Consider the following 27,848-nt stretch of genomic DNA (forward strand, 5'->3'; position numbering starts at 1 on the left):
AAAATAAAAGGATCTCATGATTAAATATTAAAAGTTGAAAGACTAGCATTTACATTGACATGCATTTAAGCCTCTTTAATGAGACTGCCCCAAAGCACTTCATATCTAATGAAGTAGTTGATAAAATGATCACTGTTGCAACAGTCAGATAATTTTCCAAGAACTACAGGGATATTAATCTGAAATATTTACAGGTGTTTTTTTCTCTCTAGAGTGAAAATGATTATGAACATTTTTTTAAAACTGCAAATATCTGTATTTTTTTAACTTCTGGTACTCTTAAAATTGCAATTTTTGTATATGCTCTTATACATTGCTTCCAATACTGTGGATTTATCCTGTCTAGCCTCTCTCTATTGGCAGCTGGTCATCATTTCTATTATGAATAGCAATAAAGATGTACATATAACCACATACAATTACAAGATTGTGTTGAAGATGATGTTGAAGTCTCATTACGTGCCAGTAACATGCCACATGAAAATTTCAAACTCAGTATCAACTGCAATTGATCCACAGCAACAAAGCAAATACAAACAGGATATTTGCTCTGGTTGAAATCCAATGGGTAGGTTTTTTTTTAAATTTGGAAATTTCATAAACAAAGATCCATGGAAGCTTAGAGTCATTGACAAAAGAAAAAAATAAAGAAACTTCATTGCAATAACTTGGTAACTCAAACCACCTTCAGCTGTGTGTGATCAATGGAAAGATGACCTGGATGTCTGTACAATGATCGTTTGTCACCAATAATGTTCCAAGTTAAACTGCCGACAATAGCAATTTTAATACAAAGGGCAACAATTTCAACAGATCAAATATCCTTACGTCACACAAACTCTACTTTCAGGTGACACAATTTTACTGAGTAATTCGTAAAATAACTTTTTAAAAACACACAGGAACGGATCGGATCCTTCAGCCCACCGTGTACTGGCCATCAATTTTCACACGCGCGAATTAAAGAGTTGCCTTTGGCAGATGGGGATACCTTTTTTTAAAAAAAAATAAACAACCCCATCTTCCAATTGACATTTCCAGCATTTCTGAAGTGCCAAAGAGATACAGTCATTTGGTGCAGCAGGGGAACAGACTTAAATCTTTCGAGCATGGTTTAGTTAGTACTTTGTACGCAGCAGATTACCCAAATACCGTAAAAGCGAGGCAAACTTGCCAGGACTGCTCAGCTCGAGCCATTCTTCGATTATCCGATGAATTAAACAGAAACACGCCTTTCCCTCAAGTTCTATAGACAGATATTCGTTTCTCGAAAGGAATACCCTCCTTTATTCCCCCCCAAGATCTCAAGCAATGTTAGGTACCGCGGAGACTCGGGAGGGGAGGGGGGGAGTACTGCATGGAAGGCTGGACCACAACAAAGAGGCCTAGTCAGCGTAGCTACAACATGCACTGCCACGGTGAAGGCCAAGGTGAGCAAGGACTCATGGCTGCGGGTAACCACCCCGCAGGGGGCAGCGGGGACGATTCACCGAGAAGCGGGGATGCCAAGCTCCGTGCCAGCGGGGAGAGGGAAGAAGCCAATGCACACGAGGCCCCGGCACAAACTCCCACCTGCAGGTCCCGGCGCCACTCTCCGGGTCCGGCCGGCCCGAGGATCTCAGCCCAGGCCCGGGATGGCGCACAGCGCCGCTCCACCACAAAGTAGCGGGGAAACTGCGGGCAACCGGCCGGGACGGACCGGACCAAGCCAGCCCCGGGGAGGACGGTAGAGGGTCGGACGCGCGGAGGTGGCCGCTCGCCCCGGCTCTTCTCTTGGTTGCCCGCTGTCAGCGATCGCCGCTCGGCCGTTTAACGGTTCCGACTCGTTTACTCTTCGAGCAAACAGCCCGGACGCGGAAGCGCGAGGACGCTCGCTGACCGACAGCGCGGCCCACCAGTCGGAACGGAGCAGTTCAGGAGCTCCCCCAATGGGAGCGTTGGGTGGGCGGGATGTCCGGTCCGGGTCTGGTTTGCGCGCGGCTGGAGAAGCATGGAGTGGGATATCAGTGACTGAAAAAGATGAGAAGGGGAAACGTGTTTACAACCTCAATGAAAAATGCCACTTCCCCAAATCTGTGGAAATCTGTCCCCTGCTTCAAGGGAATAGGAGGGAGGTGAGTCTGTCAGGCAATGGGAACACGGGAGGACTGCATCTTGCAAACTCCACTTACGGTTGCTCACACGAGGGAAATTCTTCGGCCCTACGTCTGTGGGCCGAGTGCTGGCTTACCAATCACCTCAAAACCCACAGGATCAAATGGTTCATTAAAAAAAAACAATTCTACATGAAAATTAGGCAATTCCTTGATTAGAACTGTGTATGGAATTGAAGATTAGTTCCATGAAAGCATCTTCCCACCCTATATCATCTCATAGCATCTTTTGTCCCTCACTCCCTCTTGTATTTATCAAACTTTCCCTTTAATCCAATTTCCTAGAAACTACCAGACGAAGTGTTCCAGGATTTGCCATTCTTTTAATTGGGGCTAAACCAGATTTTAAAAACTTAACCCCGGAATTTGTTTTCAATGTATGAGTAACAACTTGAATTACTTAAGATGTACCACTTCTTCATTTATGAAAAAGAAACCATTTGAGCATTTATTTCTCCATTGCTCCTGTACTTTAAAGATGCAGGAGGTTATTAGGACTCATGCAGGCTTCCAGGAAAGAATCATTCTCTGAAGTAAACAATGAGAAGTTGGCGGACCCAACTGGTGATCAGCATCCATGAATACAATTGGACAGTCAGCATTTCCGATCAGGACCTTTTTCTCCCATTCTCCTTATTTTCCTGAACTCGAGTAACTTACATCTCTGTTTTCTTTATCCTTAATTCAGAAATAAAAATTCAGAGTTACTCAAAGTGCTCTCATTCGTACCCATTCTGGTTTCTTTTCCCCAGAGGCCTACTTTTTCTGAAATATTTATCCAATAATTTCAAAGCTTTGACTTTCACCATCCCCATAGGTAGTGAGTGTTTCCCAGATCATAACTGTACCATATATAAAAAAAATTAAAATCTTTTTCTCCAAAATTTAAACTGTCTGCATTTGAGTATCAAATCTTCACTTGATGTATCAGTGTTAACTATCATTCTAGCTGGCAAGTTTTTATCTTCTTAGCATTAAACAAATTATTCTGCAATTTATTGTTTGATCAGCTAGTGACTAGTTTAAGCTTTCTTTCTAAGAATGGAAACAGTTTTTCTTCATTTTCATCCCATCAAATAATTTGATAATTTCATGCACCTCTATCAGTCCCTTTTCAGAATCAGAATTTATTGTCATGAACAAGTCATGAAATTGGATGTTTTGTGGCATACATTCATATTATGAACCATCTTAAACACTAAAATAATAAAACATAAAAATGGTAATGCACGAAAAGTAAGGTAAAGTCTTTGGTTCATTGAAAAAGCACAAATGCTGGAGAAACTCAGCAGGTCAAACAGTGCTTTTATGGAGCAAAAGTAAAGATACATCATCAACGTTTCAGGCTTGAGCCCTTCATCAATTTTCACTTAACCATGGTGTCAACAGAATCCTGTGTTTTACCTTTTTGGTTCATTGATCATTCAGGAATCTGAGAGCAGTGGGGAATCAGTCATAGTTTTACAGAATGTAAATAGACCCTTCAGCCCAACTTGTCCTTGCCAACCAATTAGTCTCCCCAAGCTAGTCCCATTGCCTGCATTTGGCCCATATTAGTTTTCTCTACGAAGAGTAGCCCCTGCCTACTAAATTTTCACCCATCTTTTCTGAAGACATGGTTTCTGTGATTTCTCCAAGACTTTAGCATTCTTTTCTGTTATGTGCATATTTTAAATTTATTTTCGGGGTTTTGCTGCTGCATGATGTCAATATATAAGGCAGATTGTGACACCCTGTACAAGATGCTGGTGAGACCACACTCTGCAGTTCTGGTCACCCAGCTATGGGAAAGATATGAAGCTTAAAAGGGGTGTTGAATAGATTTGCATGGTGTTATTGGGTTTGGTAGGCTTGAATTATGAGAGGTTGGACAGCTGCAACTTGTCTCCTGGAGTATAGGAGGTTGGGGGAAGGGGAGGGGGGCCTTTATAAAATCATGAGTGGCATAGATAAGGTAAATAGTCAAAGTCTTTTTCCCCCAAGGTATGCAAATCTAAAAAGAGTGGGCATAGTTACAAAGTGAGTGAGGAAAGGTTTAAAAGGGTTGTGAAGGGCTTCTTTTTCACTTTGGTGAGTATGTTGAATGAGCTGTCAGAGCAAGTGGTAGAGGCAAGGACAAATTGTAACATTTAAGAGACATTTAGACAGATGCACTGGTTTTAAAAAATGGTTTAGAGGGATATGGGCCAAATGCAGGTAATGGGACTAGCTTGGGGAGATTTAATTGGTTGGCAAGGACAAGTTGGGCTGAAGGGTCTATTTACATTCTGTAAAACTATGACTGTGATTATAATGATATCACTGCTTTAAATCCCATTTAGGGTAATTAATTAGTGAGTAAAGTGGCATAACCAATTCTCTGTAAACAGGTAACATCATCTCTCGGAAAACAAGTGAAACTGCAGATGGTGGATTCTCAGATCAGATACTATGTATTGTTATATAATAAAACAGAAATGTAATATTACACAAAATTGCCTTTAGTTTGCCATAAAGCAGGCAACATTGCCTGGTCCCCCTTACAGTCAGAGAAAGAGAAGCAAAAGAGAGTCTCCCCAAAATCAATGAAGGTCCATGAATTCACCACCAGCACTCCTGCAGCCGCACTAGACTCCAGAACAAACCATTGGCAACCTGAGCCCAGATCCAAAACATCTGACGTGAGGAGGAAGCCTTCGGGGCCCAAGGCCTCTTTTCCCTCTTGAATCTCGATTCTGATACCTGGTTCTCATGAGCAGCCCAAAGCTTGGTACGAGTTATTTGACCTCAGTTTGCCAGCAGAAGACAGACTGTGTGGATTCCTTGCCTTCAAGTTACCAACAGTTTATCATCTGTGTGTGTCCTTCAGCCGCACAGCCTCTCGCTGGTCTGCCACCATGGTCACCGTCCTTAGGGCCTTCTACTTCTCCTTAACAGGGTGGATGGTGGGGTTTGTTCTCACCATTACTGGTGCCCAGTGCCAGTCTGCTGCACCCCTAGAGTCTGCAACCCCTTGAAGCTGCTGCTGAACATAGGTGCTGCCATCTTAGGCACGATCGCAGGACTTTAAATAATGTACCGTTTGCTCATTTAATAGGGTGTTACCAGCCTATATGGAGCTGTCAGCAATAGGACAGGGTGGTGGGACCCTGCGGGGAAGCATTGTGTCTCCGCTCCCCCTCTGGCCGGGTCTGCATCTGTGGCAGTGCTGCAGCAGTTCTGGCAGCACCACCGTTTCCTGTCACTGAGAAGGTGCACAGTGACTCCAGGGTTGCTGAGAGAGAGGTATAGTGACTCCATGGTCACCATGGTAGGTGTCGGAAACAAAGACAAGAAAACTGGAAGGATTCAGCCAAACAAGTGGAAAGAGAAAAGAGTTATTTTTTCAGGACAGTGTCCCTTCCTCGAAACCCACTAAAACATCTGACATTGGGTCTTACTATATTCTTCTTAAATTAGGTACCAGCACTTTCAATTCAATATTAATTTTTAAAAATCAATGAAATAACTAGTGTGTTTTGTTGATTCAAATACGGGAAGGTTGAGAAATTGGATATCATGAAAAGTAAAATGTAAGAACTCAAATATTCAAAATAGTAAATTCACTCTATTCAGTTAAGATGAATCCTTGGTTACTGGGATAATTAATGATGGAAAAAGATTGGTAGAATCATAGAGAAATACAACACTGATTTCAAGCATCAAATATCAAAGCATGGTCCTCCAATCCTGAATGGATATGGAAGAAGGACTTGAGAATTGAGGATATTGCAATTTTATTTAGTGATTTATTCATGAGGAGCAGAAAATGGTGCCTTTAGCAAGCTCTGAAATTGTGCCCCTGTCTGAACCCTAACCCTAACCCTGACACCCATCTTTTAGATAGCTTTACCATAATATCAACTCAAAAATACAAGTCAAGCTCATTAATCTTTTAATTAACAAATTATGGCACTACATGAAAATTATAACTACACCTTCCTTGCTTTCACTGATGCAAATTGGTCTATGATGTGATAAAATCAGTTTTTTTTCCCAGCAGAGGAAGATCAGAGTCTGCCTTGACCCATGGAAGCTCTAAAATATTTGCTGAATTATCTCTCACACCTTGTTATCTAAATAACAATGTGAAGATTGGGGAAGATGCTCTAATCTCCATACTGAACAATAAATTCAAGAAGCTCTTCAGGTCTTGATATTGCCTTGCCTTGTTAGTAACATTCTGCAATCCCAAAATGAATCTCACAGGGGCCTCAAGGGGTGGCAGCAAACTCCACCAGGTACTGCTTAAGGCAGGTTCCCTTGGTCAGGACACAACCAGAAGACTTAACCTTAACCTAAAACCCCCAAATAACCAAACGTTAATCTAACAAGGACACTAAGGCCTTACAGCAAGCTACACCAGACACTGCTTAAGGCAGACTCCCCAGTCCAGGACACAATCACAGATCACAGGGGCAGTTTCACCCAGATTTAACCCAATGATAACCACTCAAATAACCAAAAGTTAATCCCACATGGGCTTTAAGTCCATTCAGCTAACTCTGCCAGGACACAATCAGGAATCACAGAGGCAACCTTAACCAGACTTCAGCTTATCCTAAACACCCAACAACCCAAAATCAATCCCACAAAGGCCTTCAAGGCCTGGCAGCAAACTCCAACAGGCACTGCCTGATGTAGACTCTCTCGGCCAGGACACAACCAGAGAGCATAAAGACACCCTTACCCAGACTCAACCCTATTCAAAGACAACCCAAATAGAAGCCCCTCAACAACACCAATTCCCACAACAGACTCCCTGGGCCAGCACACTTATGACAAATTACAGGGACACCCTAACATTGACCCAATCTTACAACCTAACCCTAACCGTAATGTGGCAGCTCAGACTGACACAGAACCCCAGAAAAGAGAAACAAGTGAATACAAGGTGGATGATGATCCTGCTGTCCACATATTAACACCCTAACCCTAACCCTTACCCAGACTCAACCCTTTTCAAAGACAACCCAAATAGAAGCCCCACAACGCCAATCCCCACAACAGACTCCCTGGGCCAGCACACTCATGACAAATTACAGGGACACCCTAACACAGACCCAAGCTTACCAAGAAACACCCCCAATAACCCTAACCCTAACACCACACACACTGTAAAACCCTTTAATGAATGATGCAGAAACCCACCGGAGAAGACAGGAGGCCAACTGAAGCTAGAAACAGACACAGTGTAATGAAAACATGGGCCAGCACAAAGTGGCAGTTCAGAGTGACACAGAACCCCAGAAAGGGGAAACAAGTGAACACAAGGGGGATGATTATCCCGCTGCCCGCATATTGACAACCCATCTTTTAGATAGCTTTACCATAATATCAACTCAAAAATACAAGTCAAGCTCATTAATCTTTTAATTAACAAATTATGGCACTACATGAAAATTATAACTACACCTTCCTTGCTTTCACTGATGCAAATTGGTCTATGATGTGATAAAATCAGTTTTTTTTCCAACAGAGGAAGATCAGAGTCTGCCTTGACCCATGGAAGCTCTAAAATATTTGCTGAATTATCTCTCACACCTTGTTATCTAAACAACAATGTGAAGATTGGGGAAGATGCTCTAATCTCCATACTGAACAATAAATTCAAGAAGCTCTTCAGGTCTTGATATTGCCTTGCCTTGTTAGTAATATTCTGCAATCCAAACTAAACTCGGGTGAACAGTGGATGCCATCATGAGGATTAATTTGTTCTGGACACCCAGTGAAAGATAAGACGTGGATCCAGGATGACTTTCCACATGAGTGAGGTGTTCTTTTGTGACAGGGTCAAAAATGGACAGTAGTTTGATTTAGACAAGGAAGTTTCCCACATTGGATTCATCATCTAGCTGAAGTTACTCCTTGTATCCTTGCAAAGCCAGGTTCTGAGTCGCAAGGTATTTTATGTAGTGAAGGAATCTCGTCAAGGTATCACGCCACTTCTTGCTTTTCCTTCTTAATCTAATACCGCGTCAATAACTCTTCTGTTTCCAGCTGAATTTCCTTCCATTGTGTGAAGCACTCACAACTATTCTTGGCATTTTCATAAACACAAATCCTTTCGGGTGCTTTCTGCTGGTTGAATCCACTTTCCTGCTCCAATGAGGATTGATGGCCTGACTGGGAATAGAGAAGACAACAGATAGAAGGGGAGTAGACCTTCCATGAGTGAGTCACTTCCTCACCATGGCCATGGTCTTACTGCCAGTTGGCATTGAGCAGTGGTACTGTGAGGTATGTGGTCATGTAGCTCCCAGCACTGTATTTTTACCAAATAATTTACATAAATGGTTTAACAATATGGCCATCCATGGTAATTAAAGATAGATTATACATCTGAAGAAAATTCTTTTTTACTATGCGAAGATGGCTTGTTTGACTTTAATAGAAACTACTCAGTAGTGTCCCCCTTCAAGTGGCACCCAGGCATCTGCCATACCTTAGATAAGGCCACTGGTGACTTTGGACCAGTCAAGCTAACATTGATGGAGGAGATGATGCTGGAGGCAATACTCCAAAATAAAATTAATTGTCACTTGTCAGTGCATGGGCCAATGAATGACATCACAGATTTGTTAAATTGTGCTTGACTAATTTGACTGAACTCTGCTAAATGAACAAAAGCAGCTGGCCTGGAAGATGTTATCTTTATTGGCTTCCTAAAGGAATTTGATTATCACAAAATAGATTTGTTACTAAATTGAAGCTCGGGATTAAATTGTAAGCAGCAGAATGGAGGCAAAATTGGCCGAGGGTCAGAAAGCAGAGAGCAGTAGATGTTCAAATTACAGAGGAATATGCATTGGAGTTCTTCATGTGTTGCTCTTTAGCCTATTGTAGTTGTGACTTATTAATATCTGAAAAACTTTAAATGTCTATGTTAGCAGATGACATGAAGTGTGGAAATGTCAAAGAGAATAGAAACCAATGTCAAGAGGACAAAAACTCATGAAGTAAATAAAGAAATGGCAAAACAATTTAACCCAAGAAAGTGTGAGATGAATAAGTTAATCAGAAAAATGAAGGAAATAAAGAGGACAAAAACTCATGAAGTAAATAAACAAATGGCAAAACAATTTAACCCAAGAAAGTGTGAGATGAATAAGTTAATCAGAAAAATGAAGGAAATAAAGGTTACTGTTTTAAATTGCATGCAGGAACTTATAAACCCAGGGCACACACATAGAAATGCATAGCACTAGAACAAACCTTTCAGCCCATGATGACTTAGCTGAACATTTTGCCCAAATTAAGCTAAATCTCTGCCACTTGCTCATCTCTCTATTCCCTGATATGTATCCCACTATTCTGAAGAATCACTAAAATAGCTGCTAAAAAACCATTGTTAAAAAACCACTATTAAAGCTGCTTCCACCAATACCTCTGGCAGTCGAGTCCAGGTATCTGTGAAAGAAAAAGATTGCCTGCGCACCTCCTTCAAACTCCTCCTCCTCCCCTCACATTATAAAAATCTATTTAACGCTACGGTAAAAATTATAAAAGTCACTGAAGACACTCTAAAACTTTTACAGGTTTTACCTGGTTGCATCACTAGGGTGTCAACCCTCAGTACAAGAAAAAAGTCCAGAGGGTTGTTAACTCGGCTGCAACATCATGGGCACCAGACTTTACACCATCGAGGACATACACAAGAGACATATCTTAAGAAAGCAACCTCTATCCTCAAGGAACTTTATCACCAGGCCGTGCCCTCTTCACTCTGCTACCACCAGGAAAAAGGTACAGGAGCCTGAAGACGAGCACTCAGCAGCACGAGGAGACAGCTTCTTCCCCACTGCCATCAGATTCCTGAATGATCAATGAACCACAGACACTGCCTTACATTGATTTTTTCTTGCAATATTTTTATTTCTTGCACTATTTTTATTTATTTCGTAAAGTGGTTTCTATAAATGTTTGCACGGTGATGCCGCAAAACAATAAATTTTGGACATGCTTAAGACGATAAATTTTGATACCAATTCTGAAATCTAAATATGTGGCCAGACAGTTGCTCGTAAATGTATTGCTATAGATTTCGACAATCTTCAGATCACCCGATGGTGATATCTTTAGATGCGGAAAAAGCATTTGATAGAGTTGAGTGGAATTTTTTGTTTAAAGTTCTGGAGAAATTTAAATTTGGTCCTTTCTTTATTGGTTGGATTAAGGCTTTATGTAGTAAACCGGTAGCTAGAGTATTGACGAATGGCTTGATTTCGGAACCTTTTAAATTGACTCGATCAACTCATCAAGGTTGTCCTTTATCACCAGCTTTGTTTGCATTAGTGATTGAACCTTTAGCACAGCTGATAAGACAAAATACACAGATACAAGGTATGAAAGTTTTAGATGAGGAGTATAAAATTAATTTATTTGCTGATGATGTATTGGTGTATTTAACAAACCCAGCTCAGTCACTTTTGCACTTGAAGGAGTGTTTAATACATTATGGATGTCTTTCTGGATATAAAGTTAATTGGGAAAAAAGTGAAATATTACCAGTAAGTGAAGGAGATTATTCAGTTTATAAGAATATTATTAATTTGAAATGGACTGATTGAATTAAATATTTGGGTATAATTTTGAATGTTAATTATCAATCTTTATATAAATTAAATTATGTTCTGTTAATAAAAAATATTAAAACTGATTTGATTAAATGGAAAGATTTACCTATTAATTTATTGGGTAGGATAAATACAATTAAGATAAATATTTGTTTCAATCTATTCTGTATTTACTTGATCATTTTTTTTTCGAGATTTGAATAAAATGGTTAGGGAGTTTTTATGGAGAGGTAAATTTTCAAGAGTAGCTTTGAATAAATTAACTTTGAAATATGAGTTTCAAAATTATTATGAAGCAGCCCAACTTAAATTTATTAGTTCATTGATTGATTTGGAACAGCCTCCTAGTTGGGCCAAAATTGAGATGGCAAATATTTCTGAATTTGAAATACATCAATTTTTGTTTAGATGGAATATAAATTTGTTACAGCAATATAATGTGCCTATACTAAAGCTTCTAATGAAGTTATGGATAAAGAAAAATAAAATGATAGGCTCTAGGGGTGAATTATCGGCTTTGACTCCATTGTATAATAATCAACTTATTTCTTTTTCAATACATAATCGAAGTTTATTGCATTGGAGATTTAAAGCTGTGAAAAATTTGGGAGATTGTTTTAAAGAGGGTAAATTTTTATCTTTTAATCAGATGAGGGACAGTTTTGGTATTGATAAGAACTCTTTGTTTCTCTATTATCAAATTCGATCTTTGGTAAAACGTACATTTGGTAGAGATATGATTTTACCTGAAATGACTAAATTTGAGATTTTTCTTAAGAAGGTACCAGAGAAGGGTTATATTTCATCTATGTATCAAATATTACAGGATGGTATGGATAAAAAGGGTTGGGATAGATCTAAAAGTAAATGGGAAGCTGATACTGGTTTTATTTTTTCTGAGGATGATTGGTTAGATATCTGTTATGATAGTGTAACTAGATTGATAAAGGCACGTTGTGCAATGATTAACTATAATTTTTTACTTCAATTATACTTAACACCTGAAAAATTAAAAAAGTATGGTTTTCATGAATCAGATTTGTGTTTTAGATGTGGTAATAATGTTGGAACTTTTTTTATGCTGTTTGGTCATGTAAACATATACAATCTTTTTGGAAGAAAATTCAATTGTTTTTAGAATACCTGTATAAGATTAAAATACTTTTAGATCCGACAGTATTTTTATAGTACTGCAAACAGTAGTTTGCAACCTCTGAAAGGTTTGGGATTAGATAAGTTTCAACTTGCTTTTGTATATTTAGCTTTATCTGTAGCGAAAAAATGTATTGCTAGTACGTGGAAAGATACAAATATGATTGATATTAATATATGGCATAATGAGATGAAATATTGTTTAATAATGGAAAAAATACATATGTTTCATGTGATAATTATAGTTTTTTTATTAATAAGTGGTTGTTATACTCAGAATATTTACATTTCAATTTATATTGATTACATCTTAATATGTATGTTTAATTTTTCTTTAATATTTTTTTTCTTTCTTTATGGCTCTCGTTAGGAGAGTTGGCTGAAGGGGGGGGGTTCTTTTCTTTTCTTTTTTTCCTTTTTTTCTATATATAAAAAATAACATTTATGTTTATGGTTAATTGTTGTATATGTTATGTACTATTTGTTTTTTGAACGAATAAATAAAGTTTAAAAATAGTAAATGTATTGCTATGTTTTGGAAAGATGAAGTGGAGCTAAATGTTGTTCGATGGCATAATAACGAAGTTGTGTATCTATGGAGAAAATAACATATAATTTACATAATAATTATGATTTTTTTTGTTAAGATGTGGGCACCATATATGAAGAATATAAATTTAGTAATATAATAAATTACTGAATGTGTTTGTTTATTTTTAATGCTTCCCTTTAGGGATCAGTTGTGGGAGGGGGGAGGGGTGGGTTTGTTTTACTGTTTTATTATTAGACTACTTATTCTGTAAAAGTTTGTTTATTTTTATTGAAAAAATACTAAATAAAGTTAAAAAAATAAATACGTGGGCAGGACACAAATGCAATCACACACTAAAACCAGACCACTAGCTTCACGTACAGTATGTTCCATTGCTTACCTATCTCAGAGATCTCTTATCAATCGGATCTCCAACATAACAACCATGTGCCATCATACTACCACACACTTACCACAATTCCATGAGTGATACTAACACTTTGCATTTTCCACTCACTGCCAAAGTAAACCCCATCACCCAGACATATTGCAGAACATTCAGTTAACACATGTTCCTCTTTTGTAGGAGAACCCTAATTTGGTGCAGATGCTGCAGGTTGGTGTTAATGGGACAATGAGTGGCAGATGCTGCAGGTTGGTGTTAATGGGACAATGGGGTAGCAGATGCAGCAGGTTGGTGTTAATAGGACAATGGGGAGGCAGATGCTGCAGGTTGGTGTTAATGGGACAATGGGGGTGGCAGCAGAACATCAAACCATCATGTTCAGCACTAGTGGATCTCAGGCCACTCCTGTTCACACTACTGACCAATGACTGCAACACCAGATCCAACTCCAATAGAGTCATCAAGTGTGTACATGACACAACAGTAGTCGGCCTCATCAGCAACAACAATGAGTCACACTTCAGAGAAGAGGTGAAAGATCTCATGAAATGGTGTGAGAATAAGTGTGAGTCTCAATGTAGACAAGCAAAGGAAGTGATTGTGGACTTTAGGGATGTCTACCATCCACTACACATTAATAACTCGGTGTTGGAGAGAGTAGACGGTGCCAAGTTCCTTGGGTTCTGCTTCACAAGTGACCTATCCTGTCACATATCTCAATGTCAGAAAGGTGCAAACACGACTTCACTTGCTTAGAACGCTGAGGCAGGCAAGGCTACTGACCATCATTCCATCAACTTTCTACAGGAAGTTTATCAAGAGCATCCTGCCAGACTGCATCACCTGAGGACCCTTACCACACAGCATCTTTCAGCTACTCCTCTTGGGAAAGAGAAACAGGGGTAATAAAGCCAGCACCATTTTCCCACTCAGCCCCACTGCATAGCCTTCTCCCCATAATCTTTCATGCTGTTGTACTGGTACAACTGGATAATCAATAAACTTGAACTTGAATAAGGATGAGTGCTGGTGATTGTTGGAGAACTCAAGATAGAAATTGGCTGATCTATTCCACTTTCACACAAACCATTCTTCTCTCACAATCCCAACGACAGTGACAGGAGGAGGGAAGAAATGGAAATGGTGATGAAGGAGATGCCAATCAACCTCGCTGATTTGTTCTTGATGAAATTGAGGTTCTTGAATGTAGTTAGTCATGGAACTCGTGTCACCTGAAGGTGACATGTGGATACCAAGTTGAATTGTTTAGTCAATATCTGTACCTCATTGATGCTGTTTAGGCTTCTAAATAGAGGTGACAATTCCTTAGATTACATCTACCAGGGACCTTTTGATGTCATTTCCTCCATTCTTTTCCTACTTATCAAGCCTTTTCTTGTTCCTCCTTTTTCTCTTTTTCTTTATCAGTGGGCAAAGCCTGTGTCCACTCATTTGCTAAGTTATGCATGATGCAAAAAGCACTAATGGTGCGTCCTTCATATTGATCCAGACATCAAAACTTTGACTTGAGGACTCCATTTGCCACCTTAAATAAAATTCCAATACTCATGTGGCCTGTGTCTCTTATTTTGGAAAGTGAAGTTTGATATTCAACTTTGGTCATAGTGTATCTTGGTCATAAATTTTCTACTAAGGACACTAAAGATGAAGACACACATACAGAAAAACAATACATGTGCAGGACAAGTATTCATCTATACAAATAATATATTTTCATAAATATGAGACACTTGGATGGTTAGTGTGAGCAGTTCCTTTGGTCGTTCAGCATTTTCACCACCCTTGGGAAGAAGCTATTCCTCAGCTGGCTCTGATACTACTGTATCTCTCAAACATGCTATGTGTGGGGTGGAAGGACCCCTCAATAATGCCAGACAATGATCCTGAAAGATCAAGTGGATGGGGAAGTGGGAAGGGAGTCTCTAGTGATCTTCTCTTAACACTCTTTTGGTACTGTGAATTGACCACCAATCAATTTCCCTGCAGCCACCATGCCTCACTGTAATGCAGGTAGCCAGGTTGCTCTCATTAGACCTCCTGGAGCAGGTTGACATGATGGTGGCCGGTACCCTTGCCAATGTGCAACCACTGTTCTACCTTCCTGACGATTGAAGCGATATGACGGTGCTCAAAGTTTTGTGACTGACCCAAGTAGACTTCCATTAGGAAGTCCAGAAGCCAATTACAGAGAGGGGTGTTGAGTCCCAGTGAGGACAGCTTATCTACTAGCCTCTGGGGAATGATCGTATTAAACGCCGAGCTGAAGTTGATGAACAGCAACCTGGCGTATGAGACATCATTCTCCACGTGGGTCAGGATGGAGGAAGTGACAAGGCTATAGCATTGTCTGTGGAACAGTGAATTGAAATGGGTCCATCATTTCTGGGAAGTGTGCTTTGATGTGTTCCATCACCAGACACTCAAAATATTTCATAATGGTATTTAATACTATACCCTGCAGTTTTGTTTTATTGTGATAATATACTTATATTGTTGTGCTATCTGCTGCATTGCACAGTGATTGAATTTCTCATTCAGATGGAAGGAGAAATAGTTAGATCTACAACTAATATATTATACTTAAACAGGGGTGACTACCATAGGATGAGGGAGGAATTGGGCAGAGTGGACTGGGAGCACAGGCTAATTGATGAAACAGTTGAGGAACAGTGGAAGATTTTCAAAGAAATATTTTGTAATGCTCAACAAAAATATATTCTGGTCAGGAAAAAAGGCAACAAGGGAGGGAAAAAATCAACCGTGGTTAACATAGGAAATAAAGGACAGTATAAAATTGAAGGCGCAGGTGTACAAAGCTGCAAAGAGCAGTGGGAAACTGGAAGATTGGGAAAACTTTAAGAAACAACAAAGGGTTACAAAGTGAGTAATAAGAAATGGAAAAAGGATTATGAAAGTAAATTGGCATAAAATATAAAAACAGAAAGCAAAAAAATTTATAAATATATAAAACGGAAGAGGGTGGCCAGAGTTAACATAGGACCCTTGGAGGATGAGAAAGGAAAACTGGTAGCAAAAAATGAGGAAATGGCCGAGGTATTAAACAAAAATATTTTGTGTCAGCCTTCACAGTGGAAGACACGACCAGCATGCCCAAGTGCAGAGTTAAGGATGCGAATGGTGGGGAGGGCCTTGATAAAATAGTTGTTACAAAGGAAGTAGTGATGGAGAAACTAATGGGACTAAAGCCAGACAAATCACCTGGTCCTGATGATATGCATCTAAGGGTTCTGAAGGAAATGGTAGAAGTTATAGTTGATGCATTGGTGGTCATATACCAAAATTCCTTGAATTCTGGGCAGGTCCCGGCAGACTGGAAGACAGCAAATGTCACGCCACTTTTAAGAAGGGATGTAGGCAGAAGACTGGAAATTATCGGCCAATTAGCTTGACGTCTGTAGTTGGAAAGATGCTTGAAGCCGTCAATAAGATGAAATAGTTAAACTTTTGGAACGTAAGGGTTCAATCAGGCAGACGCAGCATGGTTTTAGAAAGGGAAGATCTTGTTTGACAAACTTGTTAGGATTCTTTGAGGATATAATGGGTGCGGGGGATAGAGGGGAACAGGTTGATGTTGTATATTTGGATTTCCAGAAAGTGTTTGATAAAGTGCCGCACAAGAGACTTATCAGTAAGTTACAAGAAAGTGGAGTCCGGGGAAGTATATTGGCCTGGATTGAAAATTGGTTGTCTGACAGGAGGCAGAGAGTCGGGATAAATGGGAGTTTTTCAGGTTGGCAGAGAGTGGTAAGTGGGGTGCCACAGGGGTCAGTGTTAGGCCCACAACTGTTCATCATTTACATTGATGACTTGGAGGAGAGGACAAAATGTGGTGTAGCCAAGTTTGCGGATGACACCAAATTGAGTGGAAGAGCAAATTGTAATGAAGATGTGGAGAGTCTGCAGAGGGATATAGTTAAGCTGGATGAGTGGGCAAAGGTCTGGCAGATGGAGTACAATGTTAGTAAGTGTGAGGTTATCCACTTTGGCAAGAAAAATAAAAGAGCTGAATATTATTTAAAGGGTGAAAAAATGTTGTGCAGAGGGACTTGGGAGTGCTTGTGCATGAATCGCAAAAAGTTAGGTTGCAGGTGCAGCAGGTTATTAAGAAGGCAAATGGAATGTTGGCCTTCATCGCTAGAGGAATTGAATTCAGGAGTAGGGAGGTAATGTTGCAACTGCATAAGGTACTGGTGAGACCGCACCTGGAGTACTGTGTCCAGTTCTGGTCTCCATATTTGAGGAAGGATATACTGGCTTTGGAGATGGTCCAGAGGAGGTTTACCTGGGATGAAGGGGTTGACTTATGATGAAAGATTAAATCGTCTTGGATTGTATTCGCTTGAGTTCAGAAGAAGGAGAGGAGATCTTATAGAAACATATAGAATTATGAAGGGTATGGATAGGATAGATGTAGGAAGGTTTTTTGAGCTGGCCGGGGAAACTAAAACGAGAGGACACAGTCTCAAGATTCAGGGGAGTAGATTTAGGACAGAGATGAGGAAAAATAGTTTTTCCTAGAGAGTAGTGAATGTTTGGAATTCTCTATCCAGGGAAGTGGTTGAGGCTGCTTCATTAGACATATTTAAAATTCGGTTAGATACATTTTTACATGATAGAGGAATTAGGGGATATGGGGAGAAGGCAGGTAGGTGGAATTAGGTCATAAATTAGATCAGCCACGATCTTATTGAATGGCGGAGCAGGCTCGATGGGCCATTTTTGGCCTACTCCTGTTCCTACTTCCTATGTGCCTATGACATCAGAAACCCTGGCAAATTTCTACAGATCTCTGGTGGAAAGTGCTGACCGGCTGCATCAATGTCTGGTATGGGGCCACCAATACCCCAGAGCGAAAATCCCTGCAAAAGTAGAGGACACAGCCCATGACATGGCAAAACACTCCGCATCATTGAGAATATCAACAGGGAATGCCGCCTTTGGAGAGCAGCAGAAATCATCAAAGATCCGCACCACCCTGCACATGCTATGTTCTCGCTGCTACCGTCAGGAAAGAGGTATAGGTGCCACAAGACTCACACCATCAGCTTCAGGAAGAGCTGGTACCCCTCCAACATCAGACTCCTCAACAATAATCTCAAACAGGAACTCATGTAAGGACTCTTACATTTTTTTTAGCTCTCTTTATTGTACAGTTTGTTCACATTTCTTTATTTGTTTGCATGTGTACATTCTGTACAGTTTTTTTCTTGCACTACCAATTGCACAGGAGAAAGAATCTCAGGTTGTATATAATGTCATGTATGTACTCTGACAATAAATTTGAAATTTAAATCTGAATCTGAAGTCATATTCAATCGGTCTAAAAACAGAATAAAAGGAAATTCCTAATCATGGCCAAGAGGTGGCATCAGTGAGCAAGGAAAGTTTCAGAGTCGAAAGAGAAGGTAAATTAATTTTAAACTACTTGAATATTAACACATTGTGAGAATAATTCACCAACTCAACAGTCAAAGTCAACCTCCCTTGGAAAGCTTTTATATGGTAATAATTTAAGTAACTGATAAGCTTAGAGATTTTGTAAGTTTCTTAGAAAACAAAATACCAATAAAAGGCTTTAATCCAAATATAGACTGGGCATTTATAGATTCAGTTACCATCAATACTGAGGCACATCCAACTAATTTAAACACAAAATCACTTAAGCCTGAAATCATTCTTTGAAATTCTAGGCATTTGATTTTCTGAGGACCATGTTAAAAATTAGGCCATTTTATTCATGGAAGTTCATGGGCTAAGTGCAGGTCCAGGTGGGACTAGAAGGGCCAAACTGGCCTGTTTCTGTTCTGTAATTGTTATATGGTTATATATGATTCATGTTTTTTTTCTTTTGGTATTACATATGAGATCAAAAGCTGACCCAGCCTGCTCTGACACTAGCTGCAGAATCTCGGCATTTAATTTGGAGAAATGAAGCAATGGAGCAGACAAGCACAGACATCTCATAATAAGGCAAAAATCAAAAACACAGGAGTCATTCAACAAGTCAGACAACTTAAAATGAGGACATGTGAATGAAATGTTAGTCCCTGGTTAAATAATTTTATTGATTTTTGTTGAGTATATTTGAACCTATGTTTAAGAGTAGGACATTCAATCCCTGATTCACTTTTTGTAGATGTCTAATGATCTGTATGTCCCTTATGTTAAGCAGTCAGCCAATTTTAGTTGTAGAAAGAATGCTTAAAGGTATTTATGCTATTTTTTATGATAAATAACGACCTACATATGTAGCCATGTCAATGAAGGAATATGAATGATGTCAATAGTAATTTTAGAATTAAAGGGTCTTCTTCATTCACTTGTACTTCATTCAATCTAGTGCACTACATCTGTCATCTATAGCATGACACGTCTTCCTTTCTCCTCCCCTCTCCACTTTCCAAAGGGGCAATTTCCTCTGTGACTCTCTTGTCCAGTCATCTTGTCCCACTACTCGGCCCCTTGGCACTTTTCCCTGTGACTACAGGAAGTGTCACACTTGCTCCCATACTTCTTCCCTCACCACAGTCCTTCCAAGAAAAGAAAAACTTCACTTGTGAATCTCCTGGAGACATCTACTATTGCATCCAATGCTCCTGTTGTGGGTTTCTCTATATCAGAGAGACTGGAAGCAGACTGTGAAATTACTTCTCTGAGCACCATCGCTTTGTCCACATCAATGACAAGGATCTCCCAATGGCCAACCATTTCAATTCTGTGCCCCATTCCCATGCCATCAAGTCTATCGATGGCCTCATGCACTGACAAACCAGGGCCACCCATAAATTGGAGGACCAACACCTAATATTCCATCTGGGCGCTCTCCATCTGGATGGTATTAACATTGACTTCCCTGGTTTCTGCTGCATAACTTCCCATTCTCCATTTCTTCCCTATCCATCTGTCTCCTTTCCTCCAGCTCTCCACTCCTTCTCTTGTTTTCTCTTGTCCCCTTCCTCCCTTATCTACCTTTTGCTTCTTGCCTGTGGGCTTGTGCCCCTTCCCCTCACTATTTTATTCAGGTGCTTGCCTGCATTTTGCTCATTCCCTGATGAAGGGCTCAGGTCCAATCATTGGTTAGGTATCTTTATCTTTGCTATATAAAGTAATATTGAAGAGACTGCCATCCGTGCGGTACCGAATGTAAACAGCGTCTTCATTGTTGGGGTCTTTCATGGCTTGGTTCAGCATCATGCTGAAGAAGATTGAAAAGAGGGTTGGTGCGAGAACACAGCCTTGCTTCACGCCATTGTTAATGGAGAAGGGTTCAGAGAGCTCATTGCTGTATCTGACCCGACCTTGTTGGTTTTCGTGCAGTTGGATAATCATGTTGAGGAACTTTGGGGGACATCCGATGCGCTCTAGTATTTGCCAAAGCCCTTTCCTGCTTCAATCTGAGGCACCTGCAAGCTCACACCAAGACACAAGAGAAACTTGTCCGTGAACTACTCTTGCAGACGATGCCGCTTTAGTTGCACATTCAGAGCCAGCTCTTCAGCGCTTGACGTCCTGCTTTGCGGAAACTGCCAAAATGTTTGGCCTGGAAGTCAGCCTGAAGAAAACTGAGGTCCTCCATCAGCCAGCTCCCCACCATGACTACCAGCCCCCCCACATCTCCATCGGGCACACAAAACTCAAAACGGTCAACCAGTTTACCTATCTCGGCTGCACCATTTCATTAGATGCAAGGATCAACAATGAGATAGACAACAGACTTGCCAAGGCAAATAACGCCTTTGGAAGACTACACAAAAGAGTCTGGAAAAACAACCAACTGAAAAACCTCACAAAGATAAGCATATACAGAGCCGTTGTCATACCCACACTCCTGTTCGGCTCCGAATCATGGGTCCTCTACCGGCACCACCTACGGCTCCTAGAACGCTTCCACCAGCGTTGTCTCCGCTCCATCCTCAACATCCATTGGAGCGCTTTCATCCCTAACGTCGAAGTACTCGAGATGGCAGAGGTCGACAGCATCGAGTCCACGCTGCTGAAGATCCAGCTGCGCTGGATGGGTCACGTCTCCAGAATGGAGGACCATCGCCTTCCCAAAATCGTGTTATATGGCGAGCTCTCCACTGGCCACCGTGACAGAGGTGCACCAAAGAAAAGGTACAAGGACTGCCTAAAGAAATCTCTTGGTGCCTGCCACATTGACCACCACCAGTGGGCTGATATCGCCTCAAACCGTGCATCTTGGCGCCTCACAGTTTGGCGGGCAGCAACCTCCTTTGAAGAAGACCGCAGAGCCCACCTCACTGACAAAAGGCAAAGGAGGAAAAACCCAACACCCAACCCCAACCAACCAATTTTCCCCTGCAACCGCTGCAACCGTGTCTGCCTGTCCCGCATCGGACTTGTCAGCCACAAACAAGCCTGCAGCTGACGTGGACATTTACCTCCCTCCATAAATCTTCGTCCGCGAAGCCAAGCCAAAGAAGAAGAAAGAAGATAAAGTAATATGGTGACCTCCTGAGTTTCACTAGCAGTGTATTTTTACTATATTCACTGCACCTGCAAATTTTAATGTTTCTCTCTAGTGTGCAATGTTCAGTATTTACAATGCAGCCTCCTCTTTGCAGAGCACCTGTGTTCATTCGCAGTAGTCTTCCTGACCTTCTGTTGCCTGGCACTTTAATTCACCATCCAATCCCACTCTGACCTTTACGTCTTTGGTCTCCTTCATTGTTATAATAAGGCTCAACACAAGCTTGAGTAACAACATATTTTGTCTGGGCTCGTTAACTTTTGGTTATCCACTCTTTCTCTTCTGTCTGTATCAGAATTGACCACTTCTGCTTGTCATAAATTTGGCTCAGCTTTTCATCTTCTGTTCCATGTTGGACCATTATACAGGTTGTTTAATGATAATATAATTCCACCCAGTTTAATGGAAATTGGAGAAGATGATGTTAAAACCTTTTGGTTGGAGAGTGCCCACCAGATGGAATACAGAGGGTTGTCCTCCAATTTGCACATAGGTAGAATTGTTAAGAAATAAGGAGGTGGGGTGGGTAGGGGTATTATTAACATTGTAAATCCTCTTTTTTTCCAAATCTGCTGTTGCAATGCTGTAGAATTTAGCTGAATTGGCATACAAAATTTTAGTCTCCTTGCTACCATAGTGATGGTTTCTTCCCCTGTATTAAAGTAGCGAACATCCATAAAAGGATTGATAGTGATTTAGTTGTATAGACTGACACCTTAAATCTGCAAAAAGTCACCTTAAATCTCCAAAAAGTCACCTGCATCTGACTACACAAAATTTAGTCTCACGACAAGAACTGAAAGAACTCACTTGCTCCTTGAATCCTTGCTCTTAAATACATCTATCTATGACATCTATTTATTCGGTATCTCTAGTGAATAAAAACATCAGAAAGCACCCCATGAATTCATGTTTTATTTTTAATAGAAGAGGTTCCTCACCTACACCTTACACCATGCATTCCCTAAGTGCTAGCCACATCTTCCCATTGCAACCAGAAAGCATAATTTCAGGCCATGATTGGAGGATGTGTTTGGCTACTTCTGCTTCAGCTTTACAATGCGTTTATGAAACTGGGTAGGCTGTTACCCTCTGGTGTTTTCAGTCTGCCTTCACTACCTCTTCATCGTCATCCACAGTTGACGAGAAAGCATGGCAAAGTTTGCATAATGTTATGTCACCAATCTGCTAAAAGCCATAATTATAATTGATCCTAGTGATGCTGTTTTCAGCACATTTTTGTATTTGCATCATGTTCTGATTTATGTAATATAATTCTAATTTCAATAATGAATAATGAAGAATTGATGAATTTATCTTATTCAATAAAAAACAACATACTTTTTGAAGATGAGAAGAGATAAACTACTGTTAATGAAAGTAGTAAGACTAATAATCGAGATAGTGAGAAAAGGCCTTGGATGGAACTATCAAGGATAAATTTAGTCTCTGGGGTTTCAGAACCCGCATCAAATCTGACATGGTTCAGGATCTGAGGCACAATGCACAGGAATCACAGCAAGTCTCCGAATGGATTTCATTTGGAGCCCAGTGATGGGGAACTGGCTGACTTGGTTCCTGAATCTGATGACAACCCTGGACTTGTAAACATATGTTTAATTATTTCACTTTGATTTGCAGAATTAAAAAAAAATCTATCTTAATTAACAGTAGACATTTTCTATTCATTTAATGAGATGTTACCCATTCATTGTATGTAGTAGCTCACAAATGTTAAAAATCCCTAAATCTACATTTCAACAGTAACATTTACTTTATTGTATAAAGTTAAATAAATCTATCAAATTATCCATGGAGTTTGGACCAATTTAGTGGGAACTGGAACATTTTCATCTGCTCAATGCAACTCCATGGGAAGTCCACAAGTGGAAAAGGTTCTCTAAATGATGGAAAGGTTCATGATGTTTGTCAGGGAAATCACATTTATTCAACATTCCATTCTGAAAAATTTCCATGTGCACCAAATATGCAAGCATGACACATGTAAACAAACCCGATTTTCTAGGTTTCAAGCAAAAGCATATACAGTAAAATCCTTGTTATCTGGAACCAGTGGCCTTAAGCAACCGGCAAAAAAAATTGGATAAAGTAAATAGGTAAAAAATACTAAAGTTTAAAATTGACACGCCTTATCAGTCAGTTCACCAATCCACACAGCACGCAATTTCAAGCAACTGGAAAATTCACTTATCTGGCATCTACCCACCCCATAGGTGCTGGATACCAAGGGTTTTACTGTATTAATTCTAAAGAAATGGAAAGCTTGATACACATCTTTATGGAAAAGTAGCTCTTAAAAGCATTGGAACATTGGAAATAGAAACCATCTGGTTCTTGGTATTTATCACTCTTTTATTCCATTACTTTAATCATTATGCTTATCTCATTGACATTCACTTTGATGTCACTGATTCAGTTTGTGAGGATATCCAAAATTTATTTATTTATCCAAGGATATGGGCATCGCTGGCAAGATCAGCAATCTTTTTTCCAAAAATAAACTTTATTCATAATAAATATATGAACTAGAAAATATGGGGAAAAGTCTTTTTCCACCCTTAGTCCCACATTCAAACAGTTCATTTCTCTACATTGTTGCATTCATTCTCTAATTTGCTATATAGCACTGTTGCCACCACTGCAGCCCCTTGCAGTTTCTTCCCTCTCTGTTTTTTTGAAGAGCTTCCAATCTATTCTCAACTCACAATGTCCGGAATCAAAAGAACTCTCGACTGTGGTCATTCTGGTCAGCGGTTCTTGTACATCCCCAATTGATGCTCAACTAAGTGGATTTCTTGGTCATTTGAGAGTTAAATGCTTTGGTGAATTTGAAGTCACAGACGTGGTAAGAGAGGCAGAGGTACACAGCAATCCAATGGTTTCATAATGACAATTATTAATACACTTTTTAAAAATTATTCATGATTAATTGATAAGTTTTAAACTCATGATCTCCAGTCAATAAATTAGGGTTCCTGATACTTTAATTTCTGTAATTTTATCCTTTTGTACTTGGTATTAATGCCTAATGCACTATTTTACACAATTATTTAATGCTCTTTCCTTTTACTTATTTTAAAACTGTTAATGATACTGCTCTCTACCTGACCTCTACCTTGCAGTTTGAAGTCCAATAATCCACCCTATTTACCTTTCTTAGCAGAATCCTCATCCCTGCTTTGTTCAGATCAGGCCTATTTCCATATTACTAATTTTATCGCAATACAACTACCAGTGTTCCATAAAGTGAATCCTTTTTTCTCATTTTCTCAGACACATGTTCATGTCTCTCTTCACAATAACCCTTTTTTAAGGTATTGAAAACCCATATTTGTAAATAGCCTTCATTCTTAGAAATTATAGAATCATAGAAAATGACAACACTGAATGGAGGATCTCCATGCCTGTGCCTGGGAAAAAATATGTACCAAACCTAATTTCATCTTCCAGCGCTCGATCCATATCCCTGAATGTCATGGCCTTCAAGTACTACTTCAGTGTGAGGAGGTTTTCTGTCTCTGCTACCCTTTCAATTAGTGAGTTCCCCAACCAAAAACTTATCACATCTCCCTCCTAATCCTTCTACCAATTGAAAAATTTGCCAAGAGGTTCTTCCTATTTATTCTTTCTCACTTCTTCAATTGTCTCCTCTAAGACTTCTCATTTTCCTTTGCTTATTCAATCCTACCTCTTTGCTACAATTTTATCATCCTGTTAATAGCTTTGTAAATTTCCTCTGTGATTTCTCCATGCATTCACATCTTCCATTCCATGTGATGGCCAAAACTATGTGCAGTATCCAAGCGATGCCTTGACTTGTGCTGTATGCCACCATCACTGGAAATTCTGTTGCATCACTGGCTTCTATTCTCACTTTCCCCTTTCAGAATTAAACTATGTTAGCCATCACTACCTCCATCCTTCTAATGTTTCTTTGATCTCTGAGTATCTTCTCAGTCTTCATCATGCAGGAAAGCACCCAATATTACCTTTTTGACAGCCTTACTGGTAGCAATAAGTATTTGGGCAGCATGGTTAGTGTAGCGGTTAGCGCAACTCTGTTACAGCTCCAGCGACCTGGGTTCGAATTCCACACTGTTTGTAAGGAGTTTGTATATTCTACCTTTATCTATGTGGGCTTCCTCCATATGCTTGTTTCCTCCCATCCTTCAAAAACGTATGGGGGTTGTAGGTTAATTCAGTCTAATTAGGAAACAGGGGTTCATGGGTTAAAAGGGCCTGTTTCCATGCTGTATGTAAGTAAGCCTAAAATTATGTGCTGACACTCCAAGGCACTTATCTTTCTCCAGACCATTCAATATTTTTCCACTTATTCTGTTCAGAATAATCCAGAGATTATAAAACCATTTAACATTTAATCCAGCTCCAAGCAACTGACAATATCCAGATGTAACCTTGCCTTTTTTTTCTAGCTTTGTGGTCTTAACTGGGACTTGATTCTCCTCTTCATTTTCCATAATTCTTTCAATTTAGTTCAAGGCATGCCTCACTTTAATGCTGGATAATAGAACAATAATAGAATAACAATATAACAATAAAATTCCTAATCTTAGTTATGGAATCCCCCTCAACCACTTTACTCTCCCTAACATGGTTTGTAGGAACCAAGTATTAGGACTGGGATTCATGAATATTCTGATGATTAAGTAGGGCTCCCAAAGGGCCTCAGGTGCTGACAGCTCCTCTGGCTCATTGATGGAATGGACAGGAAGCCAAATGGTTACAGAGGTCATGGAAGTGCAGGAGGAGGTGGTGGCATCAGAGGTTATGGAAAGAGTCATAGACATTTGATGTCTCTGAAAGGACTCTCCTTTGCATCTCTTCTCATCTTGATGGGGTTCTGGGCTACATGCTGGTGCCCTTTTACTGGGCAAATACAGGTAATACTGTGTATTCTGTATGCATGCCAATAAAAGAATCTTGATCTTGATCCCTTCATTGATAGTTCCTGGGTCTAAGAAATTAATCCTTTTGACAAAGTACATTGTTTCATTCGATAGAACTAGTTTCTGTTAATTCTCAGGTTTCCTTTATTAGATATCAACACTATTTGCATCTTGCTCTATTCTGAAGAGATATGACTGAAATTTGGAGCAAAGTATTCAGATACAAGTCATCTTTCCACATCAATGTCTTTTCATCTCAGCGTTCAACTCACTGTCTGCATGTCGGAGAGATCTCTCTGGAGAGGGAGAGGCCTTCTTTCAGCCCTCTTTACATGATGACATTTTTCAGAGATGGTATGGAGAGAGAATGCAAAGTTTTAAGGATCTGTTCATTGATGGATATTTTGCATCATTTGAACAGATTACTGCTAAATTTAACTTGCCCAAATCTCAATTCTTTAGATGTTTTCAAGTCTGGAATTTTCTTGAATCACAAGTTTCTAATTTCCCAAGATACTCTGAATCAAATTTTGTAGATGAGTTTTTTTTAGCTTAATACCTTCTTGTAATGGTTTAGTATCTATTGTAATGGATAAATATTGGGAGGAATTTGGTAAGATGAGTGGGTTACATACATACACACATTTTAAAACAGATCTTATTTGAAAGACTGAAGAATTCATATTCAGGAACATTGCAAAAACTATGGAGAATTTTATGCACATTTCACAAGAAGGTGCTAATTGAAATTATGTCATGAAATGTACCTACAGTGTGCAGGGTTTTGTTTATCTCAGACAACAGCATGACCAAGAGAGGAGAACTCCTGTTGTTTGCTGAAGAAGGTGGGGTTTTTTGCAAGTGAGAGAGTCACATGGCTTTTTGGCAGTTGGCAGTTGGAGAAAAAGAGAGAGAGAGAGAGAGAGAGAGACAAGTTCCACAAGCTCTCTCAGCTAGTGTATGTGTGACACTGAAAGCAGCTGAACAGTGCAAGCCAGGAAGCTTGTTGAAACAGAAAGCTCCAGAGCAGTGGATGGCTGGAAGTGGTATTTCTTTTGGAACTCTGTGGTAGCCTGAAAGAAAGAGGTTACCATCTGGAGAACCCTGATGAGGCAAGTTTCTTCAGCGAGACCTTGAGGTGACTAATGGTGGTACCTCAGTTGTGGAAATTCTGGAACAACAAATCTCTCTCTGCAAACCCTACAAGAACCTTCCTGAGTGGTAAACATTTACCTTCCGAGTGCCAAAGCCTGGTGAACTTCATACATGTTAAATTCTGTGCACATTTTAAGAATTGCCTGCATCCAAAGAACTTGGAAGAAGAAGTGAGATTGAACTGTGAACTAAAGAACTTTTCTTCTTTAACTTACACACACATTACATACACATGCGCTTAGAATTAGAAGGGGGATAATTTGGGTTAGTTAAGTTTAGAGATAAGTTAAAGTTTGATTCTGTTTTCACGTTTAAAGATAATTAAAAACAACTTTTGATTAAGTAACTATTTGTCTTGGTGAATGTCCATTGCTGCTGGGTTTTGGGGTCTTTTG

At 39.8% G+C, this 27,848-nt stretch overlaps 1 protein-coding gene across 7 annotated transcripts in view; it reads right to left on the reverse strand.

Moving 5' to 3' along the window:
* tbpl1 (TBP-like 1) overlaps window positions 1–27,848 on the reverse strand; it is a 194,536-nt gene that overhangs the window by 91,642 nt on the left and 75,046 nt on the right. For 2 of the 7 annotated variants that reach the window (XM_069887292.1, XM_069887296.1), the window contains exon 1: window positions 1,573–1,879. The exons of the other annotated variants lie outside the window; for them this stretch is intronic. The gene's annotated coding sequence lies outside the window, so the exon portion shown is untranslated. Of the gene's footprint in view, window positions 1–1,572; window positions 1,880–27,848 lie in introns of those variants that run through there. 7 annotated transcript variants of the gene reach the window in all.

This window comes from Narcine bancroftii, chromosome 6 (genome assembly GCF_036971445.1).
Source record: "Narcine bancroftii isolate sNarBan1 chromosome 6, sNarBan1.hap1, whole genome shotgun sequence".
Taxonomy (NCBI): Eukaryota; Metazoa; Chordata; class Chondrichthyes; order Torpediniformes; family Narcinidae; genus Narcine; species Narcine bancroftii.